This window comes from Bactrocera neohumeralis, chromosome 4 (assembly GCF_024586455.1).
Source record: "Bactrocera neohumeralis isolate Rockhampton chromosome 4, APGP_CSIRO_Bneo_wtdbg2-racon-allhic-juicebox.fasta_v2, whole genome shotgun sequence".
NCBI lineage: Eukaryota > Metazoa > Arthropoda > Insecta > Diptera > Tephritidae > Bactrocera > Bactrocera neohumeralis.
In genome coordinates, this window is record NC_065921.1 from 8319279 (window position 1) to 8340762 (window position 21484).

Below are 21484 nucleotides of genomic sequence, written 5' to 3' on the forward strand. Positions count from 1 at the left end.
TTTGGTATCGAATTATGCTCTAAGACAGCGCTATAATCTAAGCAAAACTGCTAATATAGCACATATGTAGCTGCCAGACTGATCGATCAGAGTCAATAAAAAGATATTTTTATACCTTTTATATTATAAAAAATGCACGTGTGAAGGGTATTATAGCTATTAAGCAGCCGAAGTTAACATTTTTTCATGTTTTTAATGAAAAATAGTTTCATATATTTTTGAAAAATATCTCTCGTCTTTGGAATTATTATTATTACGATTTTCTATTTGCGCCAACCTTCCAATTTATTTATATTCCAATAAATTTTTTAATACTTTTGCTTATTACCGATATGAAATCGTATTGAGCTGCATACATAACAACTACTCAGTTGAGCAGAAGGTCTCAAACAAAACTCATTATAACCCAAAAGTGACTTCGATCTACTCTTTTCCCAGCAAAAGGCAAAAAAGAAGCGAGCAGAAGAGCGTTGTTAAAACTTATCTTGAAAGTTCAAGCAAGAAATTTGTTGCATAAAAATGCGGAAAAATCTGCTTGCGGCAATAAAAGTTGCCATTACAAGTGCTTGCATCAAATATGTAGCAGAGAGTGGCTGTGTGTGCTGTGGCAGGCCAAGAGACGATGGGGAGAAGTGCATGTAAGACCTTTAAGAATAACACGGCGCGCTGATGCTAGAGGCGCACGTACAACAATTCAGCGGATAAGCTAAACTTAACGCGGCTTTAGCCGCATTCTGGCTTAAAGTGAGACGACGCATACAAACAGACGCACACACACATGCTCAAGCAAAAGCAAAGAATGCGCGCAAAAACAGGTGGTGAGGCAGCAAAACGCACAGTGAAAATGATATGGAAATGCATGCAGATTAAAAAGCGCTAGAAAATCGAACAAAAACCGACGAAGGCTGAATGCGAAAAACGAAAAGGAAAAAGAGTGCGCAAAGGAACAAGGTAAAACTGCAAGTACAAGTTGTGGTAGCAGCACAAAGCACAAAAAAGAAGCAGAGGCATGCAGAATGCAAAGTCACCTGTGCAATTGCAACACGGGCTTGCCACTTGTCCATCAGCGCGAGCTGCGACAAGAAAAAATACACCAAATGCAACAGCAACAACACTAAAAGCAATACGAGCACAGCGAGTGGCGTGGAGTTGACTGCAGTGGCAGTGATGTAGCGGCACTTCTTGGCTTCCCATTGCCAATGCACACAAATATATGTATGCAAGCAAATGTGCCAGTGTGTATGTGTGTGTATGTTTTTTATGAACTATGCAGTCGTACATGGACTCCTGCAACGTAAAGGAAAAAACACTGCCAAGCGACGACCAGTTCGTGGCGGCGACGCAGGCAGCGGCCAGCCAATGAGCTGGTGTTGGCCACAATTGAAATAGTGGCAGCAGCAAGTAGCAATGCCAGTAGTCGCCGCAGTGGCACTAACTCCGAAACCGGTTAGGCAACTTCTTTCCTTTTTGCTATTAAAATTTATATATTTTTCTCACTTTATTTGCTTTTGTTCCACATGTTCCGCAGCTTGTCTTACTCGATATCTTTTATCTATTTTTTCGCTGCACCGCGCCGCTCGATGTATGTTAAGCGCTCGTATATCTTCGCTCGAGTAGGAATTGAACGAGTTTTGGACAGCAACAGCAACAAAACGGGCTAAGAGCTATCAGCTATCGATGGCACATTCATTATCTACATGTAAGTATGTTTGTGTGCGTGTCAAATGGCTTCAAACGCTCGCTTAGCGAAAGGAATGTATTTCGTGTGGCAGATAGCTCGAGGGCAGCTGCAATTTTGCAATTCACAATTCGCTTAATTTCTTTTATTTTTTTTGCTAACTCGTGGCACTAGTAAATATGTACATACTCAAGTATAGACACTTATATTAGGGTGCGCCCAACAAAATTTTTAATTTTTTTTCTTAGAAACAGTGAGAATATTATTCGAACTGAATATGAATACCCTTCCAGAGTACGAAGTTTCCATACAAGAACTTGATTTTAATCTTTCAGTTTGTATGACAGCTATATGCTATATTGGTATGAAATTGACAGCGAAGATAGCTTTTAGGGTGAAGAAGGGTCTGTAATAAGGGACTTTCTAATCAACTTACTAGGAGTAAGTTCCCGAAATCCTGAAGAAATAAACTTAAATTCGGCCCTCAATTTTGTATTTCCTTCCAGAAATAAAAAAAAAAGTGGGTGTAGGGATGAAGTGGACACGGACAACGTCCGGTGTGTGCTGCTTCTGACGACAGCCTACACCATGGAGCTCAAAGGCATAGCGGATCAAATCAATGCGTTAATCAGCGCCCAGAAAATTCCATGCACTTGCAGTACCAATTGGCAGCGTGGAATGGATACACTAACCCTTGTTCAAGTTCGAGAGCCATCTAAAAACTCTACCGTACTTTGAGTCCGGCACCCGGTTACAATGCAACTCCACATTCAACTGACAAATAGTCAGTTCTTCCCGCATTTGAGTTCTAATCACAACCACCACGATACGCCTCGAGGGGCCAGTCCGCATGAGCAGGTTGAAGCGGAATTAAGTCCCCGGTCAGACTTCATAGTCGAAACTACAACCAGTTGAGCGGCCATACAGCTTTGCACTGATCACGAAGGGTTGGACCCCATATACACATCACATACTCACAACACTCATACAAAAACCAACCTTAATTCCCAGCTAAACTCCTTCGCCACTTCAACAACTCACGCGCAAACGACCCCAACTGCATTCCAACTAGTGGAGATCACATACTAATATCTAAGCGTCCATCAGTCCAGCTAATCCCCATACCACCTAGATCTCTAATTTTCGAGCACATCGGGCATTCTGCATTTACATGCTTCCAGTCCTCTACACCCGCCCCACAAAAACAACTCGACCTATCAGATAGGTGCCTCTAATGCAAAAATGCATTCAAAGACCCATGCCCGTTATCAGAAAACCCAGACTCAGACAATATCTGAAGTCTAGGTTACCCTCAACAAACCGAACGTCCCAAATGTACTCATAAGTCACAGGGACAGGGACAACAGATGTGTCACAGCAGGACTAATATATTTATATATATTTATATACCGCATACTAAGCGGCTTTAAAATCACTAAAGTCACTTAGGGTTTCATCGGAAATAGTGAAGGAGTGACTTTAACTCTTAGTGGATTTAGCACCATATCTCAAAATAAACCTGCAATGGCTTTGATGCAATTTGACTCCGATAAAGAGAGAGCTTATATGCCGCTTTTTAGTTGTAGATATCTAATATATAAACATGTTATACCTATAAGTAGCTGAGCCTTGTTGGGATCAATTCTAAACTTGCTCAACAGCAGGCAAACTTGGCAAAGCAATAAAAAAAGTATGACTAAAATTCAAAAGAAATGCCATCAGAACTCTAGCAGGAGTGTAACAGGTCACTGTCTAATTAGATGACATGCCAGAAGACTGGAAATACCATACCACGAATATAGAAGCTGTCAATAGGTAGAAAAGCTCCAGAACAGCTCCTACGCGAATGCAAGGCTTTCTAAAAGATGCTAAGTAAAGCAACCAAAGGACGATGGGGTCTTGACAGCGTCTCGAAGGATGCACAAATAAAACTGTTTGTATTGATGAATTTTATCAGGGCCGCAGAGTACTTTAGAGAAACTAAAATAGAGTAAGAGGATTTTAGTCCTGGTGGTTTTACAATGAGCCCCCTTAAACCCTAGGTGCGCCGTCAGTCACTCGTTCTATCTACCTAACAACCTAACACGATTGCAAAAAAAGCGCGAAACATTTTTTATAATAACATAAAAAAATTAATATTTTTTTGCCACACCCTAATATACATACATACATATATGTATGAATAAATAAAAGTGTACGAGTAATTGCCGCTGCAATAAGTGAGTGGGGCTTCAGCCGGGGCTATTGGCCCGACGCATAAAGTGGTAAAATTAATTCTGTGCGAAATTGTTGTGCGTCGAAAATGCATTTGCTCTAAGCGCTCGTTCACAACTACACGCGTATAAATTTTTGTATGTGTGTGCGAGTGCATGTTCATAATTGCGCGTGTTATTTAATTATATGCACATATGTATGTATGTGGCGTGTATTTCTGTGGGAAAATGATATATCAGAGTGTTGCATTTATAAAACATGAGCAAGCGGATAAAAGTTGGTCTAAACAAATACTGCCGGCATGCTGAGAGATTATCGGCAGCGTGTGCTGCCAGAAGCTAGCAAATGACATATACAAGTACAACTATATATATGTATATACATATATATATTTATGTGTGTGGGGATGTGTGTGTGCATGCTAAAGCGCCAGCACAACCATTGTCGGCTTATAAATATAACAGAGCTTAATGAATAGAGCGAATTATTAACACATCTCTTGTTTATTTAAATTTATTAGCACGCGATATTTTCTTTTGGAATACTTTTGAGCGTGAATAAGCTGTTATTTTAAGAGATTAATACTTTTTTCATTGATGTTTAGCTTCTATTGTCTAACAAATTCTATTTATTCATGCGGAAGTATGTATGGACATATCAATTGAAACTTATTTTTTTTTTGTTGCAAAATTATATATCTTTAATTGCAATAATTGACGGATATAGTCGTGTTATGCTTGCAGATTTATTTTAAGGAACTTTTAGTTAATATATTCATGGCTCATTTGCTTGAAGACAGCAGTATCGAAAAATATAAAACTGGAGAGAAGTGATTTTAAACTAAAAGTTTAACAAATTTTCTTGCGCAGCGAACAGCAAAGACCAATTTATCGAATTTATTGCAAAATTGGAAACAATTTTCAACAAAAAGAAAGAATTAAAAAAATAATCGTTAGTATAATTCACTTTACAAACCACAAGTTTCCATACAAAAACTCGATTTTGATTGGTCAGTTTATATGATTATAGCGACATGCCATTTTTCGTGAAGATATCTTGTCAAATAAAAGGCTTTCCACACAAGAATATCATGTTGATCGTTCAGTTTGTTACCAGCTATGTGCTGTATACATATGTAGATTCGATATCGGCGGTTCTAACAAATGTGTAGCTTTGAAAGCAAATGTCGTTTGCAAAATTGCTGATCGATATAGCTCGCTGTTATAAAGACGTATAAAGAAGGAAAGACAAACATAGGGTTAAATCGAATCAGCTTTTCAGGCTCTTAATTTATTTATATATCGTCACTTTAAATTCAAAATAACGCAACATCACTTTTCATAAGCTTACAGGCGAAGAAAACACGTTATATTGGGTAGTCGAAAAAGTCTTTTCGTATTTCTAATCAAATTTTAAATTATTATTTTTTTTTATATTTATGTATAATAACAAATAAATAAACAAATATATACCATTTTGGTCGAACACTTTTTGCCATTAATAATTGAAACCATTCTTATTGAAACAAAATTTGAGTTTCGGTTATGAAATGGTTATATATTGGTTACATATGACAGTGGAAGCTGAAAATTTTATGATAGATATACGTAATATGATGTAGAGAATCGTAAGCAATAAAAAACTCAATTTCGATTTTTTCGATGATACGTTGTTTTGCATTTGAGGTGACAATATATAATTGTTTTCAATGAGATAATAATTTTTGATAATGATAATGGTTTATATTTTGTTTGGTTTGCCATTTCACACTGAACAGACATATTCTGAACAACATTCGCAGATCTTGCAACCATATTACCACAACAATGATTCGATTCGTGTGACGCATCGCGCACTTCGTTCAATATTCCGTCAACATGATCAGCCTACAGAGTTGGTAATTCGAGCAGCTATGAATCGGTTTCGCATCACTTTTTCTATAGTGAATAATGTGCATACTCAGAGACGCCGTGAGTGTGCTCCCAGGATGCTATTACTGCTATGGAGAGGAGTGTCGGAGATGATGAGTACATTCGCCAGCGCGCGCAAAAATTTGAGCGAAAGCTTTTATGGCAGGATGTTGATTTGCGGGCTTATACAATTCAACTTTTGCAAGAATTGAAGCCTAACGATCAGCAAGCGAGTCGCACGTTCGGTGAATGCTCCCAAAACGAGATGGCCACCGATCGTGATTTCCACAAGAAAGTTTTGATGAGCGATGAAACACATTTTTAGTTGAATAGTTACGTTAATAAACAAAACTGTCGCAATTGAAGTGATAATGATGCTTAAAACATTGTTGAGACGCCGTTTGGTGTGCTGTATGGGTTGAAGGAATCATAGTCTATATTTATTCAAAACGTGTAATTGAATGGGGAACGCTTTACAGCCTGATTAATGAGTTTTTCACGCATGAATTGGAGGATGTTGATGAAGCATGGTCCAAAGAAACAATCTATTTATTAAAGGAAACTTTTGGTGAGCGCGTTTACTCGCGTCGTGGGCCTGTAGCGTGGTCTCCAAGACCGTAATATTTTACACACTTCAACTATTATTTGTAGCGCTATGGGCTGTCGCTTGACTAAGCAGGTAAGCACAAGACGATTGATGCCTTAGAAGAGAATATTCGCCACGTTATTGGTGGCATAAGGCCGCAATTTTTGCTATACGTGGTCTATCGGCTGGAATTTATGCAAGCCAGCTTCTACTTCTTGGTCACAACATCAATTTATTTCCGTTATATAGGATAAATAAGCAAGAAAGGACATAACTGAGAGGCTATAAGTCTAACAAAATATTAAAAAACCTAATTAAAGTTAAATATAAATAAGCGAGTCACGTTTCCTTAAGTTTCATAAGGGATCTTAGTGAAATCAAACAAATCCAACACTCAATGCTCGTGAACTTCGGGGATATTGTTGTTATTGCAGTCGCATAAAGATTTACAAGAAAAGCCTGTGAAAACGCTATTGGGATTAAGGCCATATTGAAATCTGCTGCACGTACATATATCCTTTCACTTTATTGAAAAGCTACACATATACATACATACATACGACTATGAGTCCTAATGTATTAACCTTTTCAATGAAACCAACCAATCCAATCCGACCGTTTCAAAATAAACTCAATTCACTATCATTAATTTTTAAGTGCGATTATTGTTCACTTTTCTGTGAGAGCGCAATGCTTACAGGTATTTACGCAAGTGTCTGTATGTGTGAGTGTGTGTGGGTGTAAGCATGCGTGCAATGTGCTCTGCTCTGTTAATAGTGTAAAATGGAATTTCCTACGTTGACTGAATAAATATGAAAACGCACAATCAATAATTCAAGTCACATAGCGGCGTAGGCGGCATACAAACGCACATAACTATTTACATACGGACACATTTAAATATAATAACAAAACGTGCGCAAAGAACTGCTAACTGCTTATAAATAATTGCCTATAAATATTTGAAATTCACTAGAAGAGAATTGGTAAAACTGATTATATTTGTACGTATGTATGTATGTACTTATGTCTACGTATATATTTATATGGTATATGTATATATGTAAGTATTTAAGCGGAATTTCTATTACATCGTGCCTTTGATTCCTTGAGCTTTGATAATTTATTTATGAAAGTAATGAATATTTACGCACACACGCATACACATGTACACAGATGTGGAATTTGTTTTACAACTTGTTGCATCTGAGCAATGACAAGTCAAAATTTTCTGTTTTTACTGCTTTAAAAGTTATTAAACTTCAAAAGTAATTCCTGAAGTTAGCTTTAATTTGTAATTTGAAGTACAGGTACTTACATACATATTTATATATGTGTGAATGTAGGTGAAACTATTTTATTGAATATGCATACTAAACACAAATAAGTAATATGAACAAAATCATACTCCCTTATCTATACTATATACTGTGTATGAAACAATTTTACTAACAGATCTGAAGTAAGGAAGTTTCCTCAGTACAAAGTGTTCAATATTAGCAGATAGAGAGATTTATTATCCTTCTTTATTTACTGAATAAAGGAAGAGAGAAGGTTCCGATTGCATATATGGTCTCCAATGCGAAATTTGAGATTTAAGTAATCCCCCTTAAACATATAAATTCCGTATTGAAGTTAAACTGACGTTTTTCGGTCTCTTTTTACGAATAGCTTTGCGCAAACGACGCATAACACTCTTGTGGATCGATAATTGAACTAAACTGTCAACATAGTTTTAACTTTTGACCTCCTTTGACGTGATTTTTCGGCTTCGGATCACCTTTGCCACAACATTCGGCCCTTTAATCCTCTCTTTCTGTGTCGTAAGCGTAGATTCAAGTTCTCAAGCACCAATTCCTTTAAGTTATTACGCGTTGATCATCAGTTGATGTTGACGGCTGTGCTGGACATGGTTCGTCGTCAAAGCGTTCTCGACCTTTTTGTATAATTTATACCCATCAAAACCACTTGTTCGCGACACACAATTATCACCGAAGGCCTTTTCCAACATTCTGAATGTTTTGACAACAGAAATTTGATACCGCACACAAAATTTAAGGAACTTCTTTGTTGAATATTTCACTCATCCAAAACCTTTCAGTCACATAATTAACCACGCTTTGAACAACTGATTCATATTTGTGAGACATTCATTTAATTAACATCTCAAATATGATTTTGGAAATTGTTTTCCATTTCATCTTTATCTTTTCGAATAGTTTCCTGGATGTTTCGACCATGTGTAATCGAACAATCGTTTTCAATTGCTCCCAGAGATTCTCAATGGGGTTCAGGGCTGGACTGAAAGGCATTCTAATAAAGAGATCATATTTTCGCAAATTCCTCATTCAATTGGCCGCGTGATATGTTTGGGGTCGTATTCTTGCTGATACAGCCAATTAAGAGGCATATTGAAGCACTAAATCTCTCAGCATAGAAATATACTGATGCTGACTTATATCACTCTCATTTTTCGTTATAGGCCCAACACCCCTTCATGACTTAATACCCTTTATCATTATATAACCGCCGCCGTACTTGAGCGTGATACCAATATATTTGGCGTCAAACTATTTACATCGCGGAGAGCGCACGTAAATTTTTCCAGCTGGTTACGGTCTATTTATTTCTGTTTCATCCGAAAGTAGGACTCTTTTCCACCATTTAGAGTCCTACGACGATATTTCTTGGCGAATTCGAGTCGTATTTTATGAGTCGGAGAGTTGTTTTCTCATAAACGTCTTTTGACAGTTTTAACCGATTGTGGAATGTCATCTCTCCAAAAAATACGCACGCGATTTTTATTTGCTTTATTTATTTTTTTCGATTCGCGTACGAATCGCTCGTTGTTGTAGCGGCAGAATTCTGCCAAATTGACAGTCCTTGACCGGATAAAAAATCCGGATACGTTCTTATAACGTAGACCCGACTGTCGTTGTAAATTCACTCGTCATTTCTGGCTTTGGTTTCCTGTCGTCTTTTGGATTTTAAAATACTAAATGTTGAAAACTGTGCTTTTAGTGACCTTTAACGATTGTGCAATCTCAAAATAGGCCTACCTATCATATCATATTATATTATTACTATAAAACAGTGGGAGCTTAGTGAACTTTTAACGCGTTTAATATTTATAAAAAAATATAAATTTTTTCTTCGTGGCTCTTGCACATGAAGTTGGTGATCCCGCATGTCTTTAAGGCATGTCATCTCACTCTGATTCGTATGTTGGTCCTTTTTGGAAAATCAGTTATACATAATAAATAATAGAAGTTTTTTCATAATAATTTCGATTTTTTAAACCACTCTGAAGGGGAAAAATCAGTTTTTTGGGGAACCGTCATTTTGTCAAAAATCCAAACGTTCACTAGCCCTATCTGAATTCATCTATAGTTGTAATTAATGTTTTTTTTTCGATTAGGGTTATGAAACTAAAATCTTCCTCATGTCTAGATGCCTTTTTTATTTAAGAGAAATTACGCTTAAAAATTTTACAAAAAACTCGAGCAAAATATTTGAATCTATTATTTGGCAAATTTATAACACAGTCGTCATTAACACGCTGTTAACTTGTCCAACCATTCCTTCTTGCTTTTTATATCTTGGTATAAACGAAGTTTGGAACACCCAGCAGAAAAAGTCGGAGATCCTTTAAAATGTTTATATGTATATATATTACACTACCTTATAGTCACTGAGTTTTTGAGTTATCAATCTGAAATTCTGCATATGTTCTTTTCTTCTTAAGAAGTTATTTATCATTTAGTTATTGTTATTTATCGAAACCGCTGATGTTGAACTTCTGAGGATATAGTTGCCATGCAAACTAAATCAAAATCAAGTACTTGTTTGGAAAACTTTTTTATTTGACGTGTTAACTTCATGAAATTTGGCACATATTATTATTTAATATAACCGTATAATCTGCGAATTAATTGTTCAGATTGGACTTCTTTAGCATATAGCTGTCATATAAGTGGATCGATCAAAATGAAGTATTTGTATGGAAAACTTTTTTGTTTGAGAAGATATGTTAACGAAATTTGGCATGAATTATTGTCTAAGCCAACATCTATAATTTCCAAATAAATTGATCAGATCGTACTACTATAGCGTATAGCTGCCATACAAACGGAACGTCAAAAATTTAGTTTTTTGTGGAAAACCTTTTTAATTGATAAGATGTGTTTATGAAATTTGAAATGGAATATTGTCTAAGGGAATAGTATCATTGCAATTTCCAAATAAATTGTGCCGATCGGGCTTCTTTACCATATGTATAGCTGCCATACAAACTGAACGTCAGAATTCAAGTTCTTGTATCGAAAACTTTTTTATTTACCAAGCTATCTTAACGAAAGTTGGCATGGATTGTTGTAGAAGCTAGTACTACAATCCCCGAGAGTATTGTATGTATTCTGACCATTATAGCATATAGCTGCCATACAAACTGCCCGATCAAAATCAAGATAAAAATCTTTTTTTTACTCTTCCATGCAGAAAGCTGTTATAGCTTCTGTAAGGCCAATGTTAACGTGTTTTCTTGTTTCTCTGTACTAATCTGTTTCTTCTATTGACATATGTAAATATTCAACACCAAGTTCTTCCCAGAAACTACTACATAATTAGCGTTTTATATAGAGATAAGAAATAAATGTGATCTTTTGAACTATTGGCGCTCACTTCATTTACAGCGAAATATTTTTGCACAATTTTACTCATTTAAAAGACATATTTTTGCATTTCTCTACTTAGACATATACATATATGTATATATAATGGTATATTGGCAGCTTATGGTGGTATTGTGCCACTTTTTTACGCTCAAGTGTTTACAACTTACTATGATTTGAATTTCGTGGCGTTTGCAGTGGAAAGATGTGTGTCAAAGTGCAGTTGTTGCCAAGCGAATTGCAGCGCTTACAAAAACACACAAAAGTAATGGACAAGTTTCACCAAAAATTGATATTTTAATTATGATGATTTTTATTTAAATTATTTAGTTGCATGCACAGCAAAAAAATTCAATTTTTTTTTTTAAATAATTTTTAGTTTAATAATATTTTTTTGGGTGGAAAATATTTTTTTTGTAGTTTAAAAAAATATTTTTTATAACCGCCACTTACGGTTTCACTATATATGGTATATAAGCATATGTACGTAATTACATTATATTAACCATAATTTTTTATATATTTTATTTATAAAGCTTACATACATACTTTATTCAAATACGTGTGTATCTTAAGCTGCACAGAAATACACATGCATATATACACACATTCGTATACGTATCCAAATGGTCAGCACAAGCACCCGCAGATAATCTTATGAATTGCACAACTGTATTCGAAGCCAAACTTAACTGTTTGAGCTGTCATTTAATATTTTTTTTATATTTCAATATTTTATTTTCTCACTTTTGGCCACTTCTTGTAGGTTTATTTTAGCTTTCTTGTTGTTGTAATGCTACAAAGCACACATATCTACATATTTGTATGTGTTTGTGTAGTAATATATTTGGAGTTTTGAATTTTCTTCAATTCACACACGGCGCACAAATTTTACGAGTAGAAAATAATTCAAAAACCAAACACAAAAATACACTTCGACAGCCTGACACACTCGAAGTCGGCCCACAAAGATCAAAAAGCCAACTTGAAACCGAAGTTACATTCACCAGCACGCCAACACAAACACACACATAGCACAAACATACGCATGTATGTGTGTATGTGTGGACCCAGCGAACGTCTGGCAACGAAATAATTCGAAAATGCTCAGCTCAATAGCAACGACGACCGCAAAGTCAGCGATAATAGCGTTAGCGTCTGCTGCTGGCAGCGCTGTCGGCGCCGCAAACGCGTTTAGACGCACAATACACACACAAATATTTGCCAAACAAGCGGTGGTACGACTTATACACACACATATGTATATGCACAAACCCGTCAACACACGGACAACTGCGGGTGTGTGTGTGTGTGTAGTGGTTTGCTTGCTTGCGCGCTGATGTCAAAAAACCGGTAAGACGAAAAGGCCAACTTGCCACTTTGCCACACTAACGTCGTTTGGCAGTTGTTGTTGTTGTTATATTTTGTTGCACATACGCTGATTGCAGTCGACTTTTAGCACTTAAGTGTGTATGTGTTTATTTTCTTGCACTAACCGCTTTCATTATTATTGCTGCTACATGTATGCTATGCACACACACTTACATATATTATATGTACATATATATTACACATACACGTATGTATGTGCGTTTGTATTTTGTTTTGCTTCACTATGCCGCACTTCCGCCCCTTTTTAGGGTTGCACCCTCACTATTAAATACTCCCTTTTGTGGAGTGTGTTGTTGTGTTGAGTTCACAGAGCACGCCGTTGCACTGTACTTTTCCGAAACACGTCCGAACACCACGAGCAGTCAACCAAAACTGAAACTCATTCACCGATTTGAGCGTTGGTGAGCATGCCGCAGCGCAGAACCGACGTTACGTTGGCGGCAGCGGCGTCGTCGTCCAATAAGACAAAAACTACCACCGTTATGTGTACAGAGTTTTTAACAGTGACGTCGCTGCTGGCGTTAGCATAGCTGTTATTAAGAAGTTTAACAGTAGCAATTGTTGTTTTCGCTAACAGTGCACTGCAGTTGTTGTTGAAATGTTGTGTAACAGCAATACTCAAATCAAATGTTAAAGTTAAAGAAAAACAAGAAAAGAGTGAAAACTTTGGCTACATCGAAGCTAAAATTCATTTCACAGGTGCATTTCTCTTGGCATAAAGGGGTATCAAAATATTTTTTGATAAATATACATATGTATATGTGCTATAGTGATCCGATCTGAATAATATGCTTGAAGATTATATTTGCTTTTTGACAGCACGAAAAGGAGCTGACTTTATGTTGCAATGTCTGAATTTTGTATACCCGCAAAACTAATACGGCTGTGTAAACTGACGTTGAGCAATACTAAAAGCGCCATCAGGATCGGGAAGGACCTCTCCGAGCCGTTCGATACCAAAACGAGGTTTCGGACAAGGCGACTCCTTTTCGTGCGACTTCTTCCATCTACTGCAGGATAGAATAATTCGAGCTGTAGAGTTGAATCGAGAAGGCGGAATTTTTTATAAGAGTATACAGCTGATGGCGTACGCTGATGATATTGAAATCATTGGACTCAACAACCGCATCGTTAGTTGTGCTTTCGCGATTGAGTAAGGAAGCGAACAAAATGCGTTTGGTAGTAACTGGAGAAAAGAAGAAATATCTCCTGTCATCAAACAAGCAATCGTCGTACCCGTGATTTGGTTCTCACGTCACTGTTGACAGTCATAATTTCAAAGTCGTAGTTACGATAGACGAAATCTTAGAGACAGCATTAACACCAACAGCAATGTCATCCTCGAAATCCAACGCGAAATAACTCTTGCCAACAGGTGCTACTTCGGACTGAGTTGGCAATTGAGAAGTAAAGTCCTCTCTTGATGAACAAAATCCAAACTCTTTAAGACACTCATTATTCCCGTTCTTCTTTATAGGACAGAGGCATAGATAATCACAACATCAGATGAGTCGACGTTACGAGTTTTCAAGAGAATGGTTCTACGTAAGATTTATGGTCCTTTGCGCATTAGCCATGGCGAATATCGCATTCGATGGAACGATGAGCTGTACGAGACATACGACGACATTGACATAGTTCAGCGAATTTAGAGACAGCGGATACGCTGGCTAGGTCATGTTTTCCTTATGAATGACCAATTTCCACTCCAGCTCTGAAAGTATTCGACGCAGTACCGCCGGGGGAAGCGGTGGTATCTCCAACTGGCGCCAAAGAAAGGACTGGCGTGCTGTTATTAACTCGGCTATAACCGCGTAGCGGTGTTTAATTCAGTAAAGAAGAAGATATAGTGATCCGCTATGATAGAAGATATAGTATCTTCTCAAATGAAACTGTTGTCCGCTCAATGACTTTAGTTTGATTGATAATTTTTTAAGGCATCTATGCGGTATAGATGTCCGATATTAGTCGTTACGAAAAATGGGCAGATTCTTGTTGGGAAAATTCCACATTGGTACTTCAAAAAGTGAAGGTTCGCATTTATATATACAGACTGTCATGTCTCGATCAACTCAGCTCTTTTCGATGATCATTATACGTAATACACTTTAGGGGCTCTACAAAGTGTTCTTTAGTGTTTTACAAATTACTATTAGAACCCTGTGTGTTTTTATGTGGAGATAGGAGCATAGAAAGTAGATCCTATAAACACTCCATGGGATCATTTTTGTCAATACTAAGTTGTGTACGAAATTGTAGTAACTTAGTTTACGTGTATACATATATCACAATATCATCTCAAGTGGGGGATTGTCGCACTACTGATGCAAATTCTTTAATACTAAACCATATGTTGGGTTTTTCATTTCTTTCAAAGATTTTAACACCCTTATAAAGTCAGCCAAAACTTCACTGAAACAAAAGCTTCCTAGAAAATGAAGGCTTAGAAAGAAGCCTTTGTAAAATAACGAATCGAATAAACAACTAGTATATAATATATATATTATATATATTATGTAATAGACTGGCATAATCAAGCACTGTCGAATAACATCCAGTTTCAATAACCTGTTGTCAGGCATAGAGCTACACTCGAGTAATCTCTTAATCTTCACAACTTCATTATTTCTTTTTCCAAATTTAATTTTGTGATAAGTGAGCTTAATTTATCCTAGCATGCGAAAAAGTGTCGATTCGAATACGACTAAAATATTTAAAAAAACTTTAATTAGAATGCTTTGAATATCCATAATCGGCTTAGAGATTATTGAGTGATGCTTTTAATATTATCAGATCCTCCAAGAACCTTCCTTAGATTGTGTAATAACTAATGAATATACACTAGGGTGCTTCAAAATGTTAGTGTTCGGCAAAAACAAAAATCCTCCCTCAAGCCAGACGCTTTAGCTTAACTCTAAGGGGTTGCTATGTTTTTTAGGTTCCCATTCATTTAACATAGGAATTTTCGTTTTTTCATTCAAACTAAAATTTCACCAATTAATTTTGGTTTCTCAAAAATAACCATCACATATTCAGAAAATTGACTTTTCAAACTTTAAAAATTTCTGCGACAAAGTTTGATTATCTCAATTAAACGATTAAACTTAGTGATTTGAAATTTTTTCAATAAAAGTAAAAAAAGTTTTTGTCGCGGGAATTTTTAAAGTTTGAAAAGCCAATTTTCTGAATATGAGATGTTTTTGTTTTTTTTTTTTTGAGAAACGAAAATTAATTGGTGAAATTTTAGGGAATTTTGTTTTGTCAATCATTAACATTTGAGGGGGTAAGAGTTGAAAAAAAAAACTCAAAAAAATTTTTTGAAGCACCCTAATATATGTACACTCTCGGTTTTTTTATTGTTTGATATACTGATATACTATTGTAAAACGAGAAATGGGAGAAATATTTGAATGAGAAGGCTTGACAGTCTGACCTTTTGATTTTTCTAGAAATATTCACTCACTCACTACAAAGTTGAAGATATTTATATAGTATATTGGTGCTTTCAATGGCTTCCATCACAAAATTGTGCTTTAATTACAAAACCCACAGATTCTGCCAACGTAAATATATATTCGACTATATGAAGCTCTTTCTCCTGCCAAACTTTCCCATACACCGACTTACACCGTTCATGATATAAGCAAATATTCGTATTTTATGACGACCATTTCTGGCATCCACACTGAATTTAAATCCCGTTAACATCTGTTGCGTGCTTTCACCTGCGCCCGCGGCAGATATTAAAGTTCGCGTTGAAGCGTCCTATATTGGCTTTCCTTCACTTCATCGCCATTTTTTTGCGGCAATGCGCGCCAATGAATATTTATGAGCCGCCGTTTGGCAACCCCGGTGTGTGGGTGTGTGTGTGCGGAAATTCCATACGCGACACCACTATGGTTTCGCTGCAAATTGAATTTGTTAGGCAAATTTCTACTGTCACCATTCGGGTGGGCTTCATGTGTTTCCTGCCATTTCGCCTGCGTGGGTGTATGCGCCTTTCGAGGCAGAGCGCCTGCGACATTACATATAAATCCGTGTGTGGGTGTGTGGGCGTAGGTGTCGAGCGTAAATTCTGCGGGAGTTTTAAATAATCAAATTGCCACCACTTGAGGCATGCAGATAATAACTTAGGAATGAAATAGTGAGCTATAAATGGCCTCCAGAGTGCCAGTGTCAATTAAGAGGATTCGAATGCAAGAAAAAATGAGTGAAATATTTTTAGACCTCCAGCGGTTACCGGTTTGATTCCATTTCGCTTTTAATTTAGTTGACTGAGCTATTGTTAAATGGCTTTTATTGTTGCTCGAAATCCCATTTAAATTTTGCTTGTGTTTTGGTTAGTGGCCACGCTGGCCTATGTCACTGCGATACTGTGTGTGCTGTTGTTGTGCGATGTGCGACTGCATGTGTCCCTATTATGTTAAATATTGAATATTCATGCAGTAAACCGCATGAACTATGCAACATCTTGCCGGCAATGCCACACACACACGATTGCATTATATGGAACTATATAGTTTGTTGGTGTGTGTTGGTTGTAAATGGAAGTTATTGATGTGTAAACCACGCTCGATTTCCTTATGTAACAGTTGCCAGCGTTTGCAATTTCCGGCTGCGGCATATTGTTGCAAGTTGCTCCCAAGTATGTACTGCAAGAATTTTTAATTGAAAATGCCTTCAATTTATGGAAGCGACTAAGGATTAAATAATTTTGTCATAAGAAAGTACATGCTGTGCTTCACAGGGATTTCTAGTTTCCCACATTTTATTTGATTGGTTCCTGCCACCTAACCCATAAGCGAGAAATAGAAAATGGAAACGAAAGAGAGTGAGAGATCCTTACAAATTATATAAGTAAATCACTTAAAAAAAATTCTCAACCAAGTATACTCATATTGTTTTTATATATTAGGGTAGCCCAAAAATAATTTTTATCTATTTTTTTTCAAAATGACGAAAACAATTATCTGGTAAAGTTTGAGCCTTAATGTCAATATAAAGAAGTTACATGGGTTTCCTCGGGTAAAAACAGCTTTTTTTCAAAAATGTTTTTCTCATATAAAAATTAAATATTTAATTAGAATTTTTTATTGTTACAAACATACTCTATTAAAAACGAAGTTCTGAAATTTTGAAAAAAAAAATTTAACTCGGCCATGAAAACGCCGTTTCCGGTGACCCCTCGAAAAACAGATTCACCCCTGTTGGTAGCATAACTCCTTACAAGATCATATAAAGTGAAAAAAATACGAGTTTTAGTTAAAATCTTAACTTAGACCTTGGACGAAGGAGAAAAAACTGAAAACTGGATTTTTAGCAGACATGTTTTACAAAAAGTGAAAGTTTCAGTGAAAATTAAATGAAAGATTAAAAAAAATTGCCTATAAATGACACACCCTAGTGTTTATTATACATGTATATTATTTTTTTTATATTCATATGTAGTATCTATATATGTGTGTGTAATCGCGTATGTGCACAAAGTTTTCCGCTTTTTCCGAAAATTCTTTTTCCAGTTCATCCTCATTAAAAACTGTCTAACATCCGCTTATTCAGCCACTTAGGCACGAATGCAAAAGTTTAGATAAGGTGGTATGAATTACGCATTTATATTTGTAAATCTGCCCGTACATGTGTAAGCGCGTATCCACCAAGGAACTTGTGTGCTCGCACAATTTCCAGCGATACGCAGAAAAACTTTGAAAACGATTTACTTGCGTAAATTACATGCATGCACTTGTATGTATGCACATTAGGGTAGTATTTAAAATATTTAAATTAATATTATTTTATTCTCAGCCACTCAACCAGTTTCAAACGGGTTAGAGTAAACGTGTAAATGTTGTTGTCAAATAAAGTTGACTTAAGCATATCAAAAAATGATTTTTTACAGAAAAATTAATTTTTTGTTTTATTCCTTTAGTGAACAAAATCGGTGTGAGTAATAATTCTTCATTTTAATTTAAAACAAAAAGCAAAGTTATATTGAGGTTTAGGGGCACATCTGGTGTGAAAATTATAAATATTTTAAAATCCCCGCAAGCCTTTTACAACATTCGCAACGATTCCGCAATAGAACTTCGATTAGAAATACAAAATTTGAGACAAATTCTTTGTTCGATATTTTATCCATTGTAAAAATCGCAACGCACTACTGAGGTGCACCGATCGTGTTCCCCACACAGTTAGTGTTTTCTTAAAAAATATCGCAAAGACAGAATTCTTTAGGCGATCACACAAGGTATGGCCATAAAGTAACACGTTCATATTTGAAACGAGAAAAAACGTTAACTTCGACTGCACCGAAGCTGATATATGAAAGCTATATGCTATAGTAATCCGATCTGAACAATTTCTTCGGAGATTACATTTTTGCTTTAAAAAACAATCCATACAAAATTTCGGGAAGATACCACGTCTAACGCAAAAGTTTTCCATACAAGAACTTGATTCCGATCGTTCAGTTTGTATGACAGCTATATGTTATATAGTTCCGACAAATGAGCAACTCTTGAAGAGAAAATTACGTTTGCAAAATTTCAAAACGATATCTTAAAAACTGAGGAACTAGTTCGCATATATACAGACGGACGGATGGACATGGGTAAATCGACTCAGCTCAGCATACTGATCATTTAAGTATATATGTATATACTTCATAGGGTCTCCGACGCTTCCGTTTAGGTGTTACAAACTTCGTGACAAACTTAATATATCCTGTTCAGGGTTGTCTGTAAGTACTTACACCACATGACGAAGAATGTATTCTAACACTTCTCGATATTTCAATGAAAAAGCTCGCCTTATGCTTCATTTCAAACCAAATCTATGGAATATATAACATATTCAATCCTTGCACGCTCAGACTTCATCTCCTAAATTTCCCATTTAATTCTCAATTTCTACAATTAACAGTGTTTGTTCTATCTATGTACAAACAATTCCTTGCTAAACATTTGCTGTTCTCAGCAACATGTTGCTGTCAATACGCTGCTAATAACTATGTTAGCATTACAGCCTGATTCACTGCGAAAGTGTTAAGTTCAGCTATGTTAACTTACATTGAAAAATTATGTTAATGAATATTTCACTGTTAAAAAATTAGTTCATGGTATTCCACTGTTAACCACATAGCAGTTAACTAACAGCAGATTTTAACAACGATGTCGTCGGCGCTGTTATGCTTTGAGTATTAACGAAGTTTGCTTTTGTTTTTGCTTTTACGCTGCTGGCCACACAGCAGCAGCATTGCGGCGCTCACCAACACCAATTGTTGAATGAAATTCAGTTTTGGTTGACTTTTCCTCACGGTTGGTTATGTGGCGGATAGATTTGTGGCTGAAACGTGAATTTTAAGGAAAAAAATAACAAAATTACGAATATCAAATGTTAAGGAGTTCGACAAATAACTTCATAACTGTATTAATATACAAAAGTGATTGTGAAGCAAAATAAAAGCGAAACAAAAAGCGTAAGAGATACACGAAATCAACTCAAAAGGCAAACAGTGCAACAGCATGTCCAAACGGTAGTGTGGCAAGTTGGCTTTTGGGCTTACCGGTTTTTCGACAGCAACACTCGTGCAAAAAAAATAATAAACAAACTCATACATGTGCAACAACAAATTTACCACAAAACCAAAATGACTAAAAGCGAGTCAAAGGCTTTTGGCATTTGTGTATGTGTGTGTATCTTAGCGTCTCGCAGTTTTTGCGCCGTCCGCGTCGTCAACAGAAACGCTGGCTTTATTGTCTTTGACTTTGTTGTCTGCGAAGAATTCACGCCAGCTTTTGCTGCCTTTGTGCGACTTCTTTGACCATGTGTGTGTGTAAGCCCCGCCTATGGGTATGTGGCGTTAGCTTTTGATCTTTTTGTCCCCGTATTTCGCGTGCGTTTTTGTTGGTTTTTTTAAATTTTTTTTTGCTCTATAAGCCTTTCTGTTTTGTTTGTGCTTTGCGTGTGTGTTTTTAAGAAACCCAAGCATCAAAACATAAAAGCATAATATATGAGCAATAACAACAACAAAGTGTGAGAACCAAAAGCGTGGCTTGAAGACTAGATAACAAATCGTATTTTATTATTGCATCATCAAAGCAAAACGGAATGACTTAACGTAAAATCTTGGACCATAAGTGGTTCTATTGCCGTGCAAATAAAGCAAAGTTGTGACTTTGAAAAGAGAGTGTGTACTTTCCGTTATTAGAGAGGACTTAAATTTATAATTCTGTGTGGAGATGGTAAGTAGTACTTATGAAATTTAAAATGCACCCTTAGTGCCTTATTTGGCTTTTATGATTTATTTTATCAAAAAAAGGTTTCGATAGAAAACAAAAATTTTCATTTTTTGAAAATAAGGAAAAATTAATGAAAAATAAACTATTTTATAATTTTAAAGTTGAGAATATTTTTAAAAAAATTTGAAAGCTATTTGCCTATTATTTTACTTCCTTATAGTACTGGCTTCTGAGGTATGTGAACTTGAGAGATATTATCATATTTAATGTTTTTAATTTTTAGGTTAGTGCCTAATGTGCCTATCATAAACGGTTGTTTACATTTAGAGTCCTATGTTGAGTTTTAAAATCACATTTGCGAAGATTAACTTTTATGAACTTAGGTTAGGTTCGGTCCTTTGTGTTACACAAAATATCGTTAAAATGGATCACCAGATCCTCATAAATCGACCAAACCTTTTAAGCTGTTTACAAAGTTATTAAGGCGCACAATAATAATCCCAGCCACCTTGCTTGGTTGTGACAAAAAGAACCCGTAAAACGCAAAGTTTTTAACTATTCATCAATATATATTTACCTTCAAAGTAATCCCCAACAGATGTTATACACTTATACCAACCATTTTTCCAGTCCTCGATACACCTTTCATTTTTGGGATGGCGAATTTTATTTTATCTCTTCGATCAGCTGAAAACGGGTACCACGGAGTGGAAATTTAAGTTTGGGAAACTAGAAAAAATCGTACATACCGAAATCTGGTGAATACGGTGGTTGAGCGATGGTATTCATTGCGTTTT

At 36.1% G+C, this 21484-nt stretch overlaps 1 protein-coding gene across 2 annotated transcripts in view; it reads right to left on the reverse strand.

Annotated features, from left to right (window-relative positions):
• Positions 1-12795, reverse strand: part of LOC126756870 (protocadherin-like wing polarity protein stan) — a 133607-nt gene extending 120812 nt beyond the window's left edge. For both annotated transcript variants that reach the window (XM_050470336.1, XM_050470337.1), the window contains exon 1: positions 11608-12795. The gene's annotated coding sequence lies outside the window, so the exon portion shown is untranslated. The remainder of the gene's footprint in view (positions 1-11607) is intronic.
• Between the last annotated feature and the right edge of the window lie 8689 nt (positions 12796-21484).